Source organism: Nycticebus coucang, chromosome 8, assembly GCF_027406575.1.
Source record: "Nycticebus coucang isolate mNycCou1 chromosome 8, mNycCou1.pri, whole genome shotgun sequence".
Lineage (NCBI taxonomy): Eukaryota > Metazoa > Chordata > Mammalia > Primates > Lorisidae > Nycticebus > Nycticebus coucang.
Genome location: NC_069787.1, coordinates 27,904,532 through 27,923,496, shown reverse-complemented (window position 1 = coordinate 27,923,496; position 18,965 = coordinate 27,904,532). Strand labels below are relative to the sequence as shown.

The window sequence follows — 18,965 nt, the reverse complement described above, 5'->3', positions numbered from 1 at the left end:
AAAACCAATAGAATGATACTATAAAAATTATCCTTGGAAGTCTGAGAAAAAATCCTATTGGTGGCTTTGCAAATGTGATTCCAGGGTTTTCTCCTGGTAAGTGCTCAAGTACAAGGACCATGGTATAACTCAATTTTTGCAGCCCAGGGAGGTGAATATTTGAATATAATTTACTTGCAATGCCTGGAAAATTGATTCTTTGACTCTCAAATGACTTTTTTACTTGCTGTTTTGGTAGGTCTTCAGCAATTGTTTTTAGCCAATTTGTTTATTTTTTAAAAAAGTCACCAAGCTTTATTTAGGTTGTAATGGTTACAGACAGCGCACACCTAGCCCATCCACAGCCCACAGGCGGTACCCTGAGAAGGTTCAGCTTCCCTTTCCCTTCAGTCTCACTTCTTGTCTTCCTCCTTTTTGTCCTTCTTGCTATCCTTGGTGGCCTGGGAGGCCAGGGAGCCCATGGCATTTTGAATGGCTTCATTGTTGGGATCCACTCCTGGAAGGTTCTCTAGGACACTCAGAAGGAACTCGGGGTTCTGCATCACATCATAATCATCCTCTTCCTTGGCTGGCTCAGACGTGTCCATGGCTGAGCTGGCATCGATATCTCCTGATTCTGCCTGGCCAAACTCTGCTCCCTGCAGGGGCATCTGCATAGCATATGCAATCTGCTCTTCTTCTGTCATGCTGCTTAGGTCAGGGAGCCCAGAGCGGCCAAACTCCTGCTGACTGATGGTCATCTTCAGCAGGGCATCATGTGAGTCTTTAGCTCCGGTCGCAGCAATACCAGCCTCAGCAGCAGAGCCTGCAGCTGCCCGCCAGGCCTCCTCCTCCTGCCGTTGCCGCTGCTCTTCCATGGAAACATGAAAGGCCAGGGCCAGCTCAGGATCAGCACTGGGATCTACTCCAAATTCAAAGTCACTGGCACTAAGACCCACCATGGCACTGCCCTCGCCAGCCAAAATGGGGGAGCTGATGAAAGCATCAGCCAAGCTGGGCCCAGAAGGCACCATCACCAGGTGAGAGCCGCTTCCATCTTTGCCATTCGGTGTGTTTACAAAGGCTGTCAGCTTGTCTGTGTTCACCTCCTCTTCCTCCAAATTGATAATGCCAACATTTACTTTCTCCTTCTTGAGGCGTTTAGCCAGTTTCACCAGATCCTTCTCATTGTCCTTCATTGGGCTCCCCACAAAGGCGATGATGCGCATCTTGGGATTCTTGCCCTGTCGGTGCTTCAGAAGCAGATGGGCCACACGAATGAATGCCAGTGCAGAAGGTGATCTTGCCATTGGGCTGGACAGTGTGGAGCTTGGACAGGATGCGGCCGGCGTCGGGGGTGAGAGTGGTCAGCACTTCACAGTCGTTGGTCAGTGTGATGAGGCCCATGTTGTTCTTGGAGTCTGCGGGTCTTGGAGTGACATACTATGTTAACAGCATCCTGCAGCCGGGTGGGTGAGAAGTCCCCATTCCGCATGTACTCACTGTTGTCCACACAAACCATCGTGCTTTCCAACACCATCTTGCCACTTTCCTCCGCTGACCGCTTCTCTCCTAACCAATTTAATTCATAGATAATATCATGGTCTATGTCAGCACTCTGTTTAATCTCTTCATAGTTCCTACCACTACTTAAAATTCTCTAATTTGTCTAACTGCCAAAAAATCCTTCTTGACAAGATTAGAAGCTCCCCGAAGGTAGGCTCTTCACAAAAGTCCCCCATCATATCTAGCCAATTTAGCCCATGGCAAGCACACAGTGAACGTCTGTCATCATAATCAGCAGAACCAATAAATCACATAGACTTTCCAGGGCTGGTGAATAGTGACACAGTGTGCTCTAAGTACATATTTGTAGAGTGAGTGAATGAATGAAATCACTTAAAGAAACTTGCCAGCACATTTTGTCACAAGCTAGGAGCTCTTATTCAAGCTCGATAAATATAGAGTGGGCATAAAGTTCGTGTACAATTTAAATAGTATAATTTTGTACTTTTCTACAAAGACAAATGAATATATATATTTATGGGTGCTTTTTCCTTAGATTAATCCTCATGTGGAAAATAACAGACACTATGCTACCTAAAATTGAAACTGTGGCACCATGAATTCTTGACTCTAGAAATAAGTCATGAAGAGAAAGATAGAGGTTAGGCTAAGAGTTATAGCCAGTATGACTAGTGTGACACTCAAATGGCCTTATGGGTTGACTCAAAAAGGGATGAGTTCACATTGGACTTATTTCACTGTGAAGATGTAGGGTAGTGACCTGGTAACAGTAGACCTGCCTTGACTGTAAACTCAGCAGAGGATTGGGGCAACTGATATTGAAGATATCAGAAACTCTCTCCTGGTGTTGGCTATGTTTTCAAACAGAGTTCCTTGAAGTCTTCTTCAGAGCTGTGTAGTGATTGTGTGTGGAAGTCATGGAATAGGAAAGGCAGGTGGGTAAGAGCAGACTCACTCTGGCTTAAATGAAAATAATGCTGCTTCTGTCTGCTAATGCAAAGGGCACCTGCCTACAATTTAATTTAAAAATACTCAAAACCCATTGGTATAGATAGACTGAAAAATAAGTTAGGGTTAAGCAAGACTTCCAACATCCAAATTAGAACATGTGGACACTTGCACTTTTTCCAGAACACTGAGATAATTTAACTTTCTGGGCAGACAACCTCAATCTCTTGGCTTACTAATTCAAACAACATTATCAAAATAAATAATTCTCACCAAAATACACACCGACATTCAAAAATTCCTCTGCACGTAATAGAGAAGTCATGTTTAGTCACTACTTCATGTGGCCTTATTTTGATTTTGTAAAAGGCGAAAGATTTGTGCGATCTGAAGAGAAACCAGAGTATAACCTTATTTTGATTTTGGAATAAATAAATGATTTAAATGTTGACTGGACAGTCTGTTCTGCTTCCACTGTTAAGATCATTGAGCTATTGTGCATATGGTGTGCCTTAGTACCCATTTAATTTACATCATGGCACCTAAAAAGATGACCTGGACTAAACTTTAATTCATCCTTCTATTCATCCATCTATCTATTCATCCATCCACTCATCTTGGATTTACAAAGTCACTATTGTCTGCCAAGTACTGGCTGTAAGGGTAGACAGGCAACTAAGATGAACCAGGTTCCTAATCTCATGGAACTTACATTCTCCAGAAACAGATGGGATTTAAACAAATACTTATATAACAAATAATTTCAATATAGTTGTGATCAATATGATTAAAAAAAAAAAAAAAAGTCCAGTGTCTTTAAGAGCATTTACCAGAAGGAGCAAACCTAGGCCAAGGCTCAGAGCAGCAGGTAAGGACATCTCTGAAGAAATGACACTTAAGCTAAGAATTGAAGGCTAAACAAGAGTTGGGCTATGAGGTGGTAGGAGGATGGTTTGGGGCCGAATCATTGCTGGTAAATTTTCAGCTTTTTTCTTCTTTCTTAGGAAACTAGGGCTTCAAGCCACCTTGGTTTCTTGTCTTTTTCTTGCTGTCATACACACTCACTTGCTTGTGCTTAGAGGGAACGCAGTGTAGTCAGTGGGATACATAAAGGGTGATGCAGGCGTGTTTGAGCCCCAGTTCTGCCCCTTACTTAGTTGTGTGTTCTTGGGCAGCTTTCTTGTTTCCTCCTGTCTGTGAAGCAGGACTCTCTGTGGGGCACAGGGACAATTACCAATCCCTCTTCTAATGGTAGATCCTGCTATAGTGTTCACCAGGAACTGACTTTGAAGTGACACGTTTCATCTTTCTAAGGGCCTTTTGACATAGGGGCTGTTACTGTCTCCAATTCTCAGATACAGAAACTGAGGTAAAAGGTTAAATAAGTTGTCCGTGATCACATTGGTTGGCAAGTGATGGAGCTAGGACTCAAATCCAGGCAGTCTGGTTCTGAGGTCTGTGTGCTTAGTTGCTATTTGCAAAGCAGCTGGCCAAGTGAGTAGAGACAGCTGAAATAATTATCTTTGCCATCACCTTGGCTATTGGTGAACATAGGACACTTAGGACTTTTTTTGCTGATTGGTGGCCCTCCTCAAGGGCACGTGATTTATTAGAAACAAAAGCATTCCCTTTTACTTAAGAGCTCAGGGTCATGATCATTTCCTAGAATTGGTTGTCTATTGTATCATTTGCCATTTGGTTTTCATTCTGAAGCCACATGTGACTGTAACATAAATACTTGTGGAGGGATGTTGTTATTCTGAAGCTGAAAGTTCACATGTCAGCTCCCTGTCTTTACAGCAACTACTGCAGGTCACTTCTCTTCTTGTTCAAGCTGAGAATTTGGGAAAGTCATTCTCATGCACAGATTTCTATATTAATACATCACCTACGACCATGACTTCTAGGAACAAAGTAAGCACTGAAATTGCCTTGTCCTACCTCATTCCAATTTGGAGTATCCAAATCTTGCCAAGTTATGAGTTATTTTCTTGCAATTGCTGGATTTTTTTGAGTGCTACTTGGTGTTGAGGGCATGAAGGCAGATCTGCTCCAAAGCGGTGGAGACTTACCCTTCTTGCTGCCTTGTTTTCAGAAAGCTCTCTTTGGCTAACTCCTATATAGCCTTCAGGTTTTAGTTCTACATGTCATTTTAGAATACATAGGCTCATGAGCATGTGACCACTGTCCCACTCACTGTTGAAGCATGGATGGAAAGGACATATCCATTGGCTGCTGTCCAGAGGGTCAAATGGTACAAACTTTCAGGAGACTGACATATGCACCAAGAGCCTTCATGCTCAGGAAATAACCATCATGAGAAAGGGGGCTTCTGATAAAAAATTCATTACAGCACTGGTTAAAGTAAAGGGAAACGAAAAGATCCCACATGTCTGTGGAGTGATGGACAAAGTGAGAGAAATGGAGGCAGGTCCCCTCTGCCATCGACCCCAGAACAACCTGTAACGTTACAGAGAATGGACATGCACAGAGTGACACACCTGGGAGACTCAACTCTGAATAAAGCTGATGGGGGAGCATTAAATGGCCAAGAGAAATAGATAAAAAGTGAACACCTCAAACCAAACTTCTAACAGCAGATACATAGCTGCTGGGTGCCACAATATAATTGTTTGTATATCTTTGATTTCCTTCCCTGGGTTTAAATCAGGCCCCACATTATGAGCTGTCATCTCATCGTTCCTTAATCTTCTAGTATTTATCACACAGTGCAATTATATATGCGTATATGTATATCTATTTATCTATCTGCATAGGTATGTGCCTGATTCGTTTTGGTGTCTGTCTTTCTTTTTTTTTTTTTTTTTTTTTGTCTGTAATTAGTATCAGTTTTACTTATTATTCTGCTACTTTTTTTTTTGTACTGAACATTTCTTTTTTTTTTTTTTTTGCTGTTTACAAGGCACACATTTTATTTTTTATTTTATTTTTTTTATTTTTTTATTTTTTTAATTTTTTTATTAAATCATAAGTGTATACAATGATATGATTATGGGGCATCATACACTCACTTCATAAACCATTTGACACATTTTTATCCCAGTGGTTAACATAGCCTTTCCGGCGTTATCTCAGTTACTGTGCCAAAACATTTATATTCTACATTTACCAAGTTTCGCAAATACCCCTGTAATATGCACCACAGGTGTGATCCCACCGATTCCCCTCCCTCTACCCACCCCCCCCTTTCCCACTTCCCCCTATTGTTAAGTTGTAGCTGGGTTATAGCTTTCATGTGAGAGTCCCAAATTAGTTTCATAGTAGGGCTGTGTACATTGGATATTTTTTCTTCCATTCTTGGGATACTTTACTAAGAAGAATATGTTCCAGCTCCATCCATGTAAACATGAAAGAGGTAAAGTCTCCATCTTTCTTTAAGGCTGCATAGTATTCCATGGTATACATATACCACAATTTATTAATCCATTCGTGGATCGATGGGCACTTCGGCTTTTTCCATGACTTAGCAATTATGAATTGGGCTGCAATAAACATTCTGGTACAAATATCTTTGTTATGTTGTGATTTTTGGTCTTCTGGGTATATGCCCAGCAGAGGAATTACAGGATTGAATGGCAGATCTATTTTTAGATCTCTGAGTGTTCTCCATATATCCCTCCAAAAGGAATGTATTAATTTGCATTCCCACCAGCAGTGCAGAAGTGTTCCCTTTTCTCCGCATCCACGCCAACATCTCTGGTCTTGAGATTTTGTGATATAGGCTAGTCTCATTGGAGTTAGATGATATCTCAAAGTAGTTTTGATTTGCATTTCTCTGATGATTAAAGATGATGAGCATTTTTTCATATGTCTGAAGGCCGTGCGCCTGTCTTCTTCAGAGAAGTTTCTCTTCAAATCCCTTGCCCAGCCTGCGATGGGATCCCTTGTTTTTTTCTTGCTGATGCGTTTGAGTTCTCTGTGGATTCTGGTTATTAAACCTTTGTCAGAGTTATACCCTGCAAATATCTTCTCCCATTCTGAGGGCTGTCTGCTTGCTCTGCTTACTGTGTTCTTAGCTGTGCAGAAGCTTTTTAGTTTGATCAAGTCCCAGTAGTGTATTTTTGAAGCTGCTTCAATTGCCCGGTGGGTTCTCCTCATGAAATACTCACCCAGACCAATTTCTTCAAGGGTTTTCCCTGCATTCTCCTCTAGTATTTTTATAGTTTCATGTCTTAAGTTTAAATCTTTAATCCAATGAGAGTCTATCTTAGTTAATGGTGAAAGGTGTGGGTCTAATTTCAGTCTTCTGCAGGTTGCCAGCCAGTTCACCCAGCACCATTTGTTAAATAGGGAATCTTTTCCCCACTGAATGTTTTTAATTGGCTTGTCAAAAATCAAATAGCGGTAAGTAGCTGGATTCATCTCTTGGTTCTCTATTCTATTCCAGATATCTACTTCTCTGTTTTTGTGCCAATACCATGCTGTTTTGATCACTATCGATTTGTAGTAAAGTCTGAGGTCTGGTAGTGTGATTCCTCCTGTTTTGTTTTTATTTCTGAGTAATGTCTTGGCTATTCGAGGTTTTTTCTGATTCCATATAAAACGAAGTAATGTTTTTTCAAGATCTTTAAAATATGACAGTGGAGCTTTAATAGGGAGTGCGTTGAAAGTATATATTGCTTTGGGTAGTATGGACATTTTGATAATGTTGATTCTTCCTAGCCATGAGCATGGTATGTTTTTCCATTTGTTAACATTTTCAGCTATTTCTTTTCTTAGAGTTTCATAGTTCTCTTTATAGAGATCTTTCACGTCTTTTGTTAGGTAAATTCCCAAATATTTCATCTTCTTTGGCACTACTGTGAATGGGATAGAGTCCTTAACTGCTTTTTCAATTTGACTGTTGTTGGTGTATATAAAGGCTACCGATTTATGAATGTTGATTTTGTAACCTGAGACGCTGCTGTATTCCTTGATCACTTCTAGGAGTTTTGTAGTAGAGTCCCTAGTGTTTTCCAGATACACAATCATATCATCTGCGAAGAGCGAGAGTTTGATCTCTTCTGACCCTATATGGATACCCTTGATCGCCTTTTCTTCCCTAATTGCGGTGGCTAAAACTTCCATTACAATGTTGAAAAGCAATGGAGACAATGGGCAGCCTTGTCTGGTTCCTGATCTGAGTGGAAATGATTCCAATTTAACTCCATTCAATATGATATTGGCTGTGGGTTTGCTGTAGATAGCCTCTATCAGTTTAAGAAAAGTCCCTTCTAGACCAATTTTCTTGAGTGTTCTGATCATGAAGGGATGCTGGATATTATCAAAAGCTTTTTCTGCATCAATTGAGAGAATCATATGGTCTTTGTTTTTTAATTTGTTTATGTGCTGAATTACATTTATAGATTTACGTATATTGAACCAGCCTTGAGACCCTGGGATAAAACCAACTTGGTCATGATGTATAATTTGTTTGATGTGTTGCTGGATTCTGTTTGTTAGGATCTTGTTGAATATTTTTGCATCTATATTCATTAGTGATATTGGTCTATAATTTTCTTTTCTTGTTGGGTCTTTTCCTGGTTTGGGGATCAGGGTGATATTTGCTTCATAGAACGTGTTGGGTAGTCTTCCTTCTTTTTCTACATTTTGGAACAGGTTGAGTAATATAGGTACTAATTCCTCTTTAAAGGTTTGGTAGAATTCTGACGTGAAACCATCTGGTCCCGGGCTTTTCTTTTTAGGGAGGTTTTGTATAGTTGATGCTATTTCTGAACTTGATATGGGTCTGTTCAACATTTCCACTTGATTCTGGTTAAGTCTTGGAAGGTGGCGTGCTTCCAAGTATCGGTCTATTTCCTTCAGATTTTCATATTTCTGAGAATAAAGTTTCTTGTAATATTCATTAAGGATTTTTTGGATTTCTGATGAGTCTGTGGTTATTTTGTCTTTGTTGTTTCTGATTGATGATATTAGAGATTTTACTCTTTTTTTCCTGATTAGGTTGGCCAGAGGTTTATCTATTTTATTGACCTTTTCAAAAAACCAGCTTTTTGATTTATTGATCTGTTGTATTATTCTTTTGTTTTCAATTTCATTTAATTCTGCTCTAATTTTGGTTATTTCTTTTCTTCTACTGGGTTTGGGGTTGGAATGTTCTTCCTTTTCCAGTTGCGTGAGATGTCCCATTAAGTTGTTAACTTCCTCTCTTTCCGTTCTCTTGAGGAAGGCTTGCAGTGCTATAAATTTCCCTCTTAGAACTGCCTTTGCAGTGTCCCAGAGGTTCTGATAGCTTGTGTCTTCATTGTCATTTTGTTCCAAAAAATTGGTGATTTCTTTCTTAATCTCATCTCTGACCCAGCTATCATTCAGCATAAGGTTATTTAACTTCCATGTTTTTGTATGGGTATGCAGATTCCTGTTGTTACTCAATTCAAGTTTTATTCCATGATGGTCCGAGAAGATGCACGGAATAATTTCTATTCCTTTAAATTTACTGAGGTTAGACTTGTGACCTAAAATGTGATCAATTTTGGAGTAAGTTCCGTGGGCTGATGAGAAGTATGTGTATTCAGTTTTGTTGGGATGAAATGTTCTGTAGATGTCTGCTAAATCTAAATATTGGATGGTTAGGTTTAAATCTAAGATTTCTTTGCTCAGCTTCTTTCTGGAGGATCGATCCAACACTGCCAAGGGAGTGTTGAAATGTCCAACGATTATGGAGCTGGAGGAAATCAAGTTACTCATGTCTGTTAGAGTTTCTCTTATAAATTGAGGTGCATTCTGGTTGGGTGCATAGATATTAATAATTGAGATCTCGTCATATTGAGTATTACCCTTAACAAATATGAAGTGACCATTCTTGTCCTTCCTTACTTTTGATGGTTTAAAGCCTACTGTATCTGCAAATAAAATTGCAACACCTGCTTTTTTCTGATTACCATTTGCCTGAAATATGGATGACCATCCTTTCACCCTGAGTCTGTATTTGTCTTTTAAGTTGAGATGTGACTCTTGTATGCAACAAATATCTGGCTTAAGTTTTTGTATCCAGTCAGCTAACCTATGCCTCTTTAGAGGACAGTTTAAGCCGTTCACATTGATGGAGAGTAAGGATAAGTCTGGTGGAATTTTGGGTATCGAGTTTTTCAAAGGTCCAGTGGACATTTTTAATCCTTTCGCCAGTGTGGAAGTTGGAGTTTGATCCGAAGTTTCTGAGTGAGTTTACTTTTGTGGTATAGGATTGGGTTGGTCATTGTGGAGGATAGGTCTGAGAACATCCTGAAGAGCTGGTTTACTTATGGCAAATTTTTTCAACATATGAATGTCATTGAAGTATTTAATTTCTCCATCATAGATGAAACTCAGTTTAGCTGGATACAAGATCCTGGGTTGAAAGTTTTTTTGCTTTAGGAGATTAAAAGTTGATGACCAGCCTCTTCTTGCTTGAAAAGTTTCAGCAGAGAGATCTGCAGTTATTCTAATATTCTTACCTTTGTACGTTATAGTTTTCTTTCGCCGGGCTGCTTTGAGAATCTTCTCTTTCATGTTAACTTTAGTGAAGCTAATTATGATATGTCTGGGAGATGGCTTTTTGGGGTTGAATCGTGCTGGGGTCTGAAGCTGTCTGCTATCTGAATTTCAGATTCTCTAGGCATGTCTGGAAAATTTTCTTTCATAATTTCATGTAGAAGGGCCTCTGTGCCCTTGGCTGCCACATCATCAGCCTCCGAAATTCCTATAACCCTTATGTTATGTTTTTTCGAATTATCTGAGAGCTCTCTGAGTGAGTGATCCGTTTTTGCTCTCCATTTCTCTTCCTCTTTGAGAGATTGGGAGCGTTCGAAGACTTTATCTTCAATGTCAGAAATCCTTTCTTCTGCTTGCTCCATTCTGTTACTGAGGGATTCTACTGTATTTTTCATATCTTTGAGGGCTGTAAGTTCTTGTTTCAGTGTGTCTAAGTCTTTGGTGGTTTTGTCTTTAAATTCGTTAAATTCTTGAGACAGTTTTTGAATTTCTCCTCGAATTCCTAATTCCATTTTATTAATCTTGTCTGCAAACCAAATTCTGAATTCGACTTCTGACATCTCAGCCAGTTGTTTATGAATGGGATCTTCAATCACATCTGCCGTATCTTTTCTTGGGGGGGTTGATCTATTCTGGTTATTCATGTTACCAGAGTTTTTCCGCTGATTCCGCCCCATGGTTTACTCCCTTTGGTTTTTCCCCTGGGGTTTTATCGAGGGCCCGTACAGTGTTGTGGCCTGAGAAACTGGGGCCCTGTCTGGTGTGGTGGAGCAAAGTGGTTCTGTCTTGTTTTCAGCTGGTTTCTGTTCTATCCTATTGCAACTTCTACTCTGGCTTGAAGTCTCAGCTGTGTGGAAAAATCAGCAATTAAGTCACCCCGCCTGCCCACCTCTGGCCCCAGTTGGAAAAGGAGAATCAAACCTTCCTACAATCGCACACCCAGGGCACCACCTGAAAAGTCCTCAGTCTATTAGCCCAGTTCAAAAGGTCCGAATCAACTGTCTCAATCGGCACTTGTCTCAGGTGGAAGGGTTCAAGAGGTCTCTGGGAACTGGATCACAGGGGCCTGGTGACTCCTCTGAGACAGCTCACCCCAGTGCAGCGTGGAGTCAGGAGGAGCCACCCCGCAAACAGAGCAGTCTGGGAAGGTTGACGTCTCCTTCCCCACTTTGCCCCTCCGTCGGACCCAGTCACTGGTATCTCTGCAGATGGCTAACCCAGTTGCCTGCAGTGAACAGACACTCCAGGGGTTTGCACCTGCCTGAATCGCGAGGAAGTCTGCCAGGCCCCCGCAGACTGCCGCTATCTAGCAGGAGGAGATGGGGCCTGACATCTTTGAGTGTTTGATGCAGGTGATGGGAAGGAGGTGTTCACTCAGGCTTAGCCCCGTCCCTGATGGATGCTGCTAACAGAACAGAACAGAACAGACAACTTTGTGAGGTTCTGTCTCTGTTCCTGTCGTCGCCTACAGGAGACGGGCTGTTTTGAGTTCAAACGTCTTTGCTGCTGGAGAATTGCGTCTGAACACCTCTCTGGGTCGGCCCCGCCCTGGAGGGTTCTGGGTTTGTGAGCCGTGACACAGGTGGCCTCCTCTGGTTGCCCAGGGAGACAGGGGGTGTGGCCTCAGAATATCCAGAAGTGAGCGTTCTGCCGTTAAAGAAAAAACGGCTGTTGATCTACCTCCAGGGAACTGCTGCTCTGGTGTGGGCACTCAGGCGACCCTTTTCTCCTCTGTCCCGCGCCCCAGAGTCAGCACTGAGCGGCCGCAGTTTGTGCTGGGTCCACACTCCTTAAGAGATCCCCCAAGAATCAGAACTCTTGGGGGATGGGCCCCCAGACCCGGATTGGGAGTGGGGCGGGGGGAAGCTAGAGTTTCATTCAGTTTCACGCAATACTACGGTCCGGGGAGGGCTCCTGCACTGCACCGCAGGGAAGTGCCGCCAAGGCTTGATTTTCCCTCAGCAGAGTGCCCTCTCCTCGCTCACGTATCCCAGAGTCAGCGCTGACCTGATGCAGCTCAGGCACTGTGCACTCCCCTCAAGAAATCACCCAAGGAGCCGAACTCTGGAGGGATAGGCCCTCAGACCCCGAGTGAGAGTAGGGGCTCTCAGCTCTCAGCGGGGAGGCCAGAGTCTTATTCAGTCTTGTGCCCGGGGAGGGCTCCTGCACTGCACTGCAGGGAAGTGCCGCCAAGGCTTGATTTCCCCTCAGCGGAGTGCCCTCTCCTCGCTCACGTGTCCCAGAGTCAGCGCTGACCTGACGCAGCTCAGGCACTGTGCACTCCCCTCGAGAAATCACCCAAGGAGCCGAACTCCTGGGGGATAGGCCCTCAGACCCCGAGTGAGAGTAGGGGTTCTCAGCTCTCAGCGGGGAGGCCAGAGTCTTATTCAGTCTTGGGCCCCGTATGCCCGGGGAGGGTTGGTGCACTGCACCGCAGGGAAGTGCCGCGAGGCGTGACTCCCCCTCAGCCCGGTGCCCTCTCCTCACTCGGCGCGCCTCAGAGTCAATGCTGACCAGTCGCAACTCGGGGACTGTCCACTCCCCCTGAGAAATCACCCAAGGATCCGAAGTCCTGGGGGACAGGCCTCCAGACCTCAGTGGGCGGGAGGGGAGCGCCGGGGATTCAGGGTTGCCGGCAAAGGATTCCCAAAGTTTTATTCAGCCCTATGTCCGGCAGGAGAACGCCACGGCACCCCAGTAGGGGAGGTAGGTCCAGTTTTTAGAAGGTCTCTCCCGTGGAGTGTAGTGGGAGGGGCTTTAATTTCTGCCCACTTGTTCAATTGTGGGGCTACAGAGCCGGTCTCATGGGGGAGGGGGACTCCCGTCCGCCTGGTGGTGGATTTTGTACCTTTTGTTTGCGTCCTTGTGATCACAACTTGCCTCAGCGGTGTTGATGTGCGTTCTTCAGCCTTCTCTCTTGGTGAGGCTCAAGTCCACCAGGATACTTACTAAATTCCTGTCCCTTAACTCTCCTTCTGGATGGGAGCCTTTGTTGAAAGCTGGCTTCAGTCCGCCATCTTGTCTCCCCTTGGTGGTGTCTGTCTTTCTAATAAAACTATAAGCTACATCCCAAGTAGAAGGTCCATAAATACAGATTGAATAAATGAATGAGTGGAGATGGCTAACAGTCATCTTTCCTGGTATTAGCTATTTTTCATAATCCAGGCATGACTGGGATCCCACCAGAGATCTTGAGATTTTGCTATGAAACAGGCTGCGTCCCAGCACACCCACCTTAAATGAATTTCTATTCCCCCTCACACCCTTCCACCTGACACTTTCACATCAGCTGACTCATTTCATGCCAGTTTGTTACTTTTCTTATGTTGTTCTTCAGCATGAGATTAATAAACAAACCTCTGTGGGGGTGCCCTTAGGAACTACTCAAACCATCGTGCTTGCAGATTATTTATTAGGGATTACCTCTAGCTGCAGCCTTTTCTAGAATCATGTAAGGGTGAAGTGGCGAACAAGAATGGATTTGAAACAGAAACCACTATTGCAATTGACACTAATTAACAGACCTGAGAAAATCTTTCATTAGAAGCGTTGAAATCACACAGCCTGGTTCTACTTAGAAGGGGGGAAAAAAAGGCCTGTGGCCCATGTAATGAAATTTGAAAAGATTATTTTCCTTCCTCCTTCTCAGAGGATATACTGGATTGGACAGGATAATTTGTTCAGAAGTAGAGCAATGGAAAAAGAGTGTGAAGTTTCTAGCCTTTGTGCCTGTCCATACCTCCCATAGTCCCTAATCTTGTGTTGTATGGATCTCCTGAGCCCCTCCCTGCATTACGGAACTTTCCTCCCTGTTAATTCTATATTTTAAAATTCTAGGGTCATAAACATGATACTGACATCTTATTACTTACAATCATCAACGACTACAATTTGAGCTATCATCTATTGAGTACTTACTATGTTCCAGGAAAATTATATGAATTATTTTATTTAATTTTCAAAAAATTCTGCCTTGTTACTCCTGATTTAAAGATGGAAATGGAACTATAGTAGAGTTAATCAATTAATTAAATTGATTAAATCAACAAAGCCTTAGCAAAAAGTTACAAGCTTATCCCTCCTGGATACATGTGTGCATTATAATGGCGGATGCTTGGAAATCAGATGTCTTAGTCTCAGCAATGGGTGGGGGTGGGTGAGTCTGGGGAGGAGCCAGTGAAGATTCATTACTATTTCTGGGTAAAGAGGTCAAGAGGTCATTTTTGAAGTGGCATGGCTTCAGATGTCTCTCTCAGACAACTATGGAGTAGACTGCTTTTTCAACTATGTACTGGTCTGAACTTAAGTGTATCTAGAATAAATGAACTTTTCACTAAACTTCCTAATGAAAACAAAAATTTTTTTTGACAGAAAAGATAGCTCATAGTTTATCTGCTGAAGATCCTCTTGTTGGTAAGGGCTGACTTCTTAGATATCCAATTCTTAGATATCCAATCCCAATTCTTTTGGGGTTCCCTCTTTTCCAACATCTTTTTAATGACTTGTTGGTAGCCACAACATTTTAAACAAATGTTGGGGAGCCAGTCCAGGAAGGCTTGGACACTTAAAAGTTTCAAGACATCCTTCATTTGCTACTTTGCCCCCTTTTGGAGGTGATGAGTGGACTACTTTGATTTGGAGTTCCCTATTTGATTGAGTTCTCTGTTCCAGAGTTTACATTAAATTTATGGGATCTTTTCTTAATATATTGAGTAAAGTCACTCCTCCCCCAAAACTCCTACCTTTCACAAATTTTGTGAATATGTTTTATATTTCATATATAAAAATATATTTTCTCCCTAATTTTGCTAATATTTTAACAAGCCACAATCATTGTTAGTAAACTGATTTTAAGCACCAAGAATAACATAGTATCAGCTTCTTTCAAAGTCAACCATGCAGTCACTATCAATTTTACAATCTACCTCCCCCCAAATACAGGCAGGACTAATGTGAGAGGTTCAGCAATTGGACAAGTTCTCTCGTAGTGAAGTGAAATATCCTTAAGAAATCACAAGCTAATCAACTAGTGAAACAAGAATCACAGCCTATGGCTCTAGGGCTTCTGTTTAGATTTTAAGGAAGAAAACAACATTAAGAGATCTAGACTGCTTATGAGTGTTTAATAGTTGACTATGTGTTGCTTAAAAGCATCCTTTCCGAGTAAGCATTTATCATGGCAGCTGTATTATTTCCTTTTAGGTAATTCTTATAGAATGTGGCAGGTCATTTCAACAAAAGGTCAGTCTGTTAATTACTAAGAAAACCATTGAAGGAAGCAAGTTTTATCTTGGGTACTGACAAAAATCCCCTTCTGAGACTGGCTCAGGGACTAAGGCTTGCCTTGCCTCTCTTCTCACATCTTCAACTGTGGCAGTGACACTCGATAGCTCTATTTTGTGGGCTGGTGACTGTCCTGGGAGCTGGGGATGGGGGTGTCTCTGTTTCTCTTTATCTTCTGCCTCAAGTGTAAAAATTCTTTCCCCTTATTTTAACTGAGGATGTTTTGAAAAGCTGTATTATTTAGGAACTAAAGTGAAAGGAAATAAATACAGAGATCTGAGTGTGGCTTGCCCTGAGTCTGATCCTAGCATAGTTGAAGTCTTATTACCTATCCACTTGTATGATAAAGGTTCTTGGAAGGAAATAAATATAGAGATCTGAGTGTAAGGAAAGGAAATAAATACAGAGATCTGAGTGTGGCTTGCCCTGAGTCTTATCCTAGCATAGTTGAAGTCTTATTACCTATCCACTTGTATGATAAAGCTTCTTGGGCACCCAGTCTGGGTTGGATGCTAGAACAAGGATGCTAGACTTCCTGGCCAAATTTGGATTTGGGTCAGAAGTTCTGCCAGGCCTGATGAGATTTTCTGTATAAAGTCAGGTCCCTAAATCCTGGGCTAAATTGTTCTAGAATTCTTTCAAATGTCTTCATTTGAAAAGTCTTTCCACACAATCTGTTCTTGTAGTGGTTAAGCACAGTCCCCTTGTTCTTATATGTTAAAGCACAGTCCCTTGTTTTGCCAAGTCTAACTTCACAGGCTGTGACCCTGACATGTAGCTTTGGGATATAAATTGCCTTTTGTGTTGACCGAGTCTCAGCCCAGAATCTTATCGGCAAACACGTATTTACTTATTTAATTTGATGTAAAATTACTTTAAAAGTTTCTCAATGGATACAAACATACATGTTAAGAGGAGAAGACAATGCCATTCTGAAGGCACACTCTTCCTATCCGAGGGGTCTCAGCCTAAGACCTTTGATTCTGTATGTACATGTGGGCATAAATAGACCCCACGTTTGAAACGAAGCAGCTCTATTGACTCAATAATTTTGTGGATTTCTTCCACATGATGCCTACTGATATCTAAGTGGGATAGCCAAGCATGTTGTTATTCTCTCACTCACAAGGAAGAGAAAGGAAGTTTTCCTATTTAACAAATGGGTGGGGAGGAGTGGGCTGAGGAAGGCATTAGTCTTGTTATTCGAAATTCGAATTGCCTATGGATTCAGAGAAATGCGCCAAGAATGATCAGAAGGGAACTCTGGGCAAGTCACGGTCACGACTACACTGTCTATAGCAGATGCACATGGAGGCGGTCTGTGGAGGGGATTTGTGGATTAGTGTATTACAGAGAGAGACAAACATGGGAAACCTAACCAATTTGTATGAATTGAAATGGAGGTGTATTGGCTTGCACAGCTAACATGAATGTCTAGTAGATAGCCCTGCTTCAGGCATGGCTAAATCCAGGGCCTTAAAGGGTGACAAAAAATTTGCCTTCTTTCCATAGTTTGGGTTTGCTTTCTTCTGTGATGGTTTCATTCATAGGTAGTTTCTCTTTACTCAGGGTGTCCAAATGCTCTCAGATTACAGTCTAGAATTTAAGCAATTTTAGGATAAAGATAGCTTCTCTCTTCTAATGCTTCCAATGGATGTCCGTCAATAGGTTTGGGTTGTGTGCTAATTTCCAAACTGGTCTCTTTGGTCAGGGTATATATGTGTTCTGATTGATCAAACTTGGTACAATGCCCAATTTTGGAGTTGAGATTAGGTTAGTCCTACTAGTATGCTAGTCACATGGACTGAGAATGGTTAAGGGGTAGTTTCAAAGGAAAACTGTGATGATATTACAAGAAGGAAGAGGAATGTAAAAATAACAGACAGTCACCACAGTGCACCCGTAATGGAAATGAGATGATGACTACGATGGAAGGCAAGGCATATGGGTGAGGCCAAAATGAGAGAAAGCCTCCTGTATGAATTGGCTGAGTCCTTCTATGTTAAACTTGGGATGCTTTATAGAGAAGGGGAAACAGTAGCTATGATGTGTATTTGATATGACTGGGATATTGTAGGTCAGTTACTCAGCCTCAGTTTCCTCTTTTATGAAACCGCCTAAGACTTTCGTCATGAATTTCAAAAGAAATAATTCACATGATAGTGGTTAAATAATTCTAAGGAATCACAGTCGTCTCCTGCCTTGGCAGATTTGCAACCATCTTTACTACATTTGATTCTCTCTATACAAGGAAGTAGAGATGATAAGGAAATATAAGTGATCCCTTCAGATCTCAGGCAAGAGGTATGTTGATAACATGATGAACTGCCCATGATGGGCACTGGGCAGGTAACTAGGTACATTCCTTAACCAGTGACTTGTTTTCACTCACAAAATTTCAGATGAGATCCAAGTTTATAACTCAGCAAAATGATGAGCAGACTAGGGTCTACTCAAGGTCACTGAGAAAAAGTCAAAATAGAAGTTGCTAAATTAAAAAATGTGTTTCCTCTGCTCTAAACTGGGGCAATCAAAGAGGATATTGAGAAAACAAATTGCTTGCTGTTGAGAAAACTTTAAAACAAACACACCCTGTCTGTATTTGTTATATTCTAACTTCATCCCTGAAGACTTGTTTATTTGAGGGTCCCTCCAAATGCTCAGATGAAGATAGACGATCATCTTTACTACAGGATGTGCTAAAAAGCAAGTGATAATAATATCCCAATTAACATTGACTGAAGAATGTACCCTGTGAGCCAGTCTCTAAGTGCCTAATATGCATCAACCCAGGCAATCTTTACAGCATCTTTGTAAGGTAAGTACAATTATTACTCCCAATTCATGTGCAAGGAAACTGAGTCAAACAGAGGAGAATGAAACTAGCTGAGGTTATCTGACTTGGAAATGATGATATTAGGATTCAATCTCGGAAAGCCTGTGCTGCCAACTGCTTCACTGGCATGATGTGGGGGTGGGGGGGTTTGTGGGCAGATATGTGGCGGTTGGACTCCCAGCCCAGCAACCACTATCACAGGGATAGCTCGTGATGTTCAAATGGAAAATGCTGGCAAGAGCCGCACCTACCTTTCTGGGTTATTTAGAGGAAAAATAAAGTGATGCTTTTCAGGTATTTAGGTCAGGGACATTTTTTTATATTTTCAAAAAATGCAATGTTATCCTCATTAATAATAATTGTTATAATTTATACAGGATTAAAAAAAAGTATTTGTCCAAGAGCACCTTTTACTCCCATACATCAATTTTTATAGGACTCCACTTACTCCAGCCCTCCGCCTCTCTTTTGATGGATTAAATGCTCCTATTAAGCAGATGGCTGGGTAAGTGTCCTTTACTTTTCTTGAGTGATTTCCTATTATAGGAAGGGAGTATCCCATAATAATGAAAAATTGGCAGTGGCTATTGATTAAATTCTTTCCTACCCTCTTTCCCTTGACTTTACCCCATTAGTTAAATATGAGCACCTCAGAGGTAAATGTGCAGACAGGAAGGGAGGCGAGCAGGGATAGGGGTGCTTTCTTTCATTATAAAAACACAGTATTTTCTTTTGCTAAAGTCCAATCTTTCTAAAAGATCAAGGAAAGATAAAAAAGTTCAGATCACCTAATTACTAGTAATAAATTATTATCTTTTCACCAGGACATATGAAATCTTAGGATGGCAAATACCATCTGAGAAATGTTCTTTTTTATTTTGGTAGCACAACAACTCCAGAA

At 41.7% G+C, this 18,965-nt stretch overlaps 1 pseudogene across 1 annotated transcript; it reads right to left on the bottom strand.

The window, feature by feature from the left end:
• Positions 1-277: 277 nt before the first annotated feature.
• On the bottom strand, positions 278-1,519 carry LOC128591785 (26S proteasome non-ATPase regulatory subunit 4-like; annotated as a pseudogene). The gene has a single exon (XR_008381658.1). The product of XR_008381658.1 is annotated as a 26S proteasome non-ATPase regulatory subunit 4-like (transcript).
• Positions 1,520-18,965: the final 17,446 nt, after the last annotated feature.